Here is a 5,000-nt window from a genome sequence, read left to right as displayed (position 1 = left end):
ATTCAATTCAATTCATTGGGCTTTCTCTCTCCCTCTCTCCCTCCAATTGAATTCAATTCATTGGGCTTTCTCTCTCCCTCTCTCCCTCCAATTGAATTCAATTCATTCGGCTTTCTCTCTCCCTCTCTCCCTCCAATTGAATTCAATTCATTGGGCTTTCTCTCTCCCTCTCTCCCTCCAATTGAATTCAATTCATTGGGCTTTCTCTCTCCCTCTCTCCCTCCAATTGAATTCAATTCATTCGGCTTTCTCTCTCCCTCTCTCCCTCCAATTGAATTCAATTCATTGGGCTTTCTCTCTCCCTCTCTCCCTCTAATTGAATTCAATTCATTCGGCTTTCTCTCTCCCTCTCTCCCTCCAATTGAATTCAATTCATTCGGCTTTCTCTCTCCCTCTCTCCCTCCAATTGAATTCAATTCATTGGGCTTTCTCTCTCCCTCTCTCCCTCCAATTGAATTCAATTCATTGGGCTTTCTCTCTCCCTCTCTCCCTCCAATTGAATTCAATTCATTGGGCTTTCTCTCTCCCTCTCTCCCTCCAATTGAATTCAATTCATTGGGCTTTCTCTCTCCCTCTCTCCCTCCAATTGAATTCAATTCATTGGGCTTTCTCTCTCCCTCTCTCCCTCCAATTGAATTCAATTCATTGGGCTTTCTCTCTCCCTCTCTCCCTCCAATTGAATTCAATTCATTGGGCTTTCTTGGCATGGGAAAGATATGTTTACTTTCCATAGCAAGTGAAAGGGATAAACTAAGTAAAATAAACAATAAAACATGAACAGTAAACATTACACTCACACGTTCCAAAAGAATAGAGACATTTTAAATGTCATATTACGTCTATATACAGTGTTGTAACCATATGCAATTAAAGTACAAAAGGGAAAATAAACGTAAATATGGGTTGTATTTACAATGGTGTTTGTTCTTCACTGGTTGCCCTTTTCTCAACAGGTCATAAATCTTGCTGCTGTGATGGCACACTGTGGTATTTCACCCAGTAGATATGGGAGTTTATCAAAATTGGATTTGTTTTCGAATTCTTTGTGGATCTGTGTAATCTGAGGGAAATATGTCTCTCTAATATGGTCATACATTTGGCAGGAGGTTAGGAAGTGCAGATCAGTTTCCAACTCATTTTGTGGGCAGTGAGCACATAGCCTGTCTTCTCTTGAGAGCCATGTCTGCCTACGGCGGCCTTTCTCAATAGCAAGGCTATGCTCACTGAGTCTGTACATAGTCAAAGCTTTCCTTAATTTTGGGTCAGTCACAGTGGTCAGGTATTCTGCCACTGTGTACTCTCTGTTTAGGGCCAAATAGCATTCTAGTTTGTTGTTTTTTTGTTAATTCTTTCCATGTGTCAAGCAATTATCTTTTTGTTTTCTCATGATTTGGTTGGGTGTAATTGTGCTGCTGTCCTGGGGCTCTGTAGGGTGTGTTTGTGTTTGTGAACAGAGCCCCAGGACCAGCTTGCTTAGGGGACTCTTCTCCAGGTTCATCTCTCTGTAGGTGATGGCTTTGTTATGGAAGGTTTGGGAATCACTTCCTTTAAAGGTGGTTGTAGAATTTAACAGCTCTTTTCTGGATTTCGATAATTAGCGGGTATTAGCGGGTACCTAATTCTGCATTGTGTTTTACGTTTTACGTTGTACACGGAAGATATTTTTGCAAAATTCTGAATGCAGAGTCTCAATTTGGTGTTTGTCCCATTTTGTGAATTCTTCTCTATCTTCTCTCTCCCTATCTCATCTATCTCTCTCTCCCTATCTCCCCTCTCTCTATCCCCACCTCTCTCTCTCCCCTCTCTCTATCCCCACCGCTCTCTATCTCCCCTCTATCTCCTCTCTCTATCTCTCTATCTCCCCTCTCTATATCTCTCCCCTCTATCTCCTCTCTCTCCCTTCTCTCTATCTCCTCTCTCTATTTCCCCTCTCCATCTCCCCTCTCTATATCTCTCCCCTCTATCCCACCTCTCTCTATCTCCGTCTCTATCTCCCTTCTCTATATCTCTCCCCTCTATCTCCTCTCTCTATCTCCCCTCTCTCTATCTCTCCCATCTATCCCCCTCTCTCTATCTCTCTATCCCCCTCTCTCTATCTTCCCTCTCCATCTCCTCTCTCTATCTCCTCTCTCTATCCCCCCTCTCTCCATCTCCCCTCTCTATCTCCTCTCTCTATCTCCTCTCCCTATCCCCCCTCTCTCCATCTCCCCTCTCTATCTCCTCTCTCTATCTCCCCTCTCTCTATCTCTCCCATCTATCCCCCCTCTCTCTATCTCTCTATCCCCCTCTCTCTATCTTCCCTCTCTATCTCCTTCTCTCTATCTTCCCTCTCTATCTTCCCTCTCCATCTCCCCTCTCTATCCCCCCTCTCTCTATCTCCTCTCTCTCTGTGTTTTCTGCACTATGTCTTATTGATTGTTCATTGTTGAAATGGAACTTGTAAGGAAGCATTTCATTGGACGATCTATGCCAGGCGTATCCTGTACATACGACTAATCTAACTGGAAACTTGGCTGTTATTTTGAGTGCGTAGTGAACTTCTCTCACACTAACTGTGGCTGTATACTGCCCTCTAGTGGTGTGATGTTGCAGGCAGGCAGGCAGGCAGGCAGACAGACAGACAGACAGACAGACAGACAGACAGACAGACAGACAGACAGACAGACAGACAGACAGACAGACAGACAGACAGACACACACACACACAGACACAGACACAGACACAGACACAGACACAGACACAGACACAGACACACACACACAGACACACACACAGACACACACACAGACACAGACAGACACACACACAACATAAAATATCAAATAGCAGGACAGATATATTATTGAACTTTTTTTTTTATTAAAATTGAAACCAAAAAGAAAGCAGAAAAAAATCTAAACTTCCCATTATGTAGAGTCAGGTCAGGTGGGCAGATTTACAAGGTGTGAGCTCAGCACAGATAGCCAATCAGACTCCTTGGTGGTACTGTAATCAGCCAATCAGACTCCTTGGTGGTACTGCAATCAGCCAATCAGCCTCCTTGGTGGTGCTGTAATCAGAATTGTACTGTAATGTATACAGTACAGTTATCACGAGGCTAGATCTTGGTTATACCATTGTTGAAACTATAAGCCTCGAGAAGCCTCGAGATGGCTCTAAAACAACTTCAAACCCCCCCCTCCCCAGTCAGCTGACTGGCTGACTGACTGGCTGATTGGCTGACTGGCTCCCCAATACTGAACACTTGTGTAGCAGCTAAAACATTAAAGTCAATTCTCAAATAATTGCAGCACATTTTAAAAAAATTATGTTTTACTTTTCTTTTTTCCTCTCTAAGACAAGATAGCTGAAGATGATCAGATAAGCAACCAGAAACTAGCATGGTGTCTTTGTCTCAGACAAGATAGCTGAACATGATCAGATAAGCAACCAGAAACTAGCATGGTGTCTTTGTCTCAGACAAGATGGCTGAAGATGATCAGATAAGCAACCAGAAACTAGCATGGTGTCTTTGTCTCAGACAAGATAGCTGAAGATGATCAGATAAGTAACCAGAAACTAGCATGGTGTCTTTGTCTCAGACAAGATAGCTGAAGATGATCAGATAAGTAACCAGAAACTAGCATGGTGTCTTTGTCTCAGACAAGATAGCTGAAGATGATCAGATAAGCTACCAGAAACTAGCATGGTGTCTTTGTCTCAGACAAGATAGCTGAAGATGATCAGATAAGCAACCAGAAACTAGCATGATGTCTTTGTCTCAGACAAGATAGCTGAAGATGATCAGATAAGCAACCAGAAACTAGCATGGTGTCTTTGTCTCAGACAAGATAGCTGAAGATGACTAGATAAGCAACCAGAAACTAGCATGGTGTCTTTGTCTAAGACAAGATAGCTGAAGATGATCAGATAAGCAACCAGAAACTAGCATGGTGTCTTTGTCTCAGACAAGATAGCTGAAGATGATCAGATAAGTAACCAGAAACTAGCATGATGTCTTTGTCTCAGACAAGATAGCTAAAGATGGTCAGATAAGCAACCAGAAACTAGCATGATGTCTTTGTCTCAGACAAGATAGCTAAAGATGGTCAGATAAGCAACCAGAAACTAGCATGATGTCTTTGTCTCAGACAAGATAGCTAAAGATGACTAGATAAGCAACCAGAAACTAGCATGATGTCTTTGTCTCAGACAAGATAGCTAAAGACGACTAGATAAGCAACCAGAAACTAGCATGATGTCTTTGTCTCAGACAAGATAGCTAAAGATGACTAGATAAGCAACCAGAAACTAGCATGATGTCTTTGTCTCTGACAAGATAGCTAAAGATGACTAGATAAGCTACCAGAAACTAGCATGATGTCTTTGTCTCAGACAAGATAGCTGAAGATGATCAGATAAGTAACCAGAAACTAGCATGGTGTCTTTGTCTCAGACAAGATAGCTGAAGATGATCAGATAAGCAACCAGAAACTAGCATGATGTCTTTGTCTCAGACAAAATAGCTAAAGATGGTCAGATAAGCGGAAAAGTTAAAATATGATTTTTTTTTTTTTAATCTCTCCTTCTACTCCACTGTATCTCCCTGTTTGTTCTTCTGTGGTATAAAAAGCTGCTGTTTGTTGGCTGCATTTGATACACAGCTATAAAAAAGACTGAAGAAAATTGTCACCAAATTTCTTTAAAACTATTGCTTCATTTTTCAACACATGTCCCTTTGTACACAGATAATTTTTATCGATATATATATATATATATATATATATATATATATATATATACGTTTCCACTTATTTGGTTATTTTTTGTTTCATTTCTTGTTTTGCGATGAGACAAGCAAAAGCAGGCAACAACAAAAAAAAAACGGTTGAACTTTGTAAAAACAAATATTGCAAGTAATGCCATTGTTAAGTAACCAAAACATTTTTTTTCATCGATAAACTGCATTTCCCACAATACAGCAGTTATATATATTTTTTCTTGCCCCCGCCCACCTACT

This window comes from Oncorhynchus mykiss, chromosome 2 (assembly GCF_013265735.2).
Source record: "Oncorhynchus mykiss isolate Arlee chromosome 2, USDA_OmykA_1.1, whole genome shotgun sequence".
Lineage (NCBI taxonomy): Eukaryota > Metazoa > Chordata > Actinopteri > Salmoniformes > Salmonidae > Oncorhynchus > Oncorhynchus mykiss.
Note: the sequence above shows the minus strand (reverse complement) of the source record.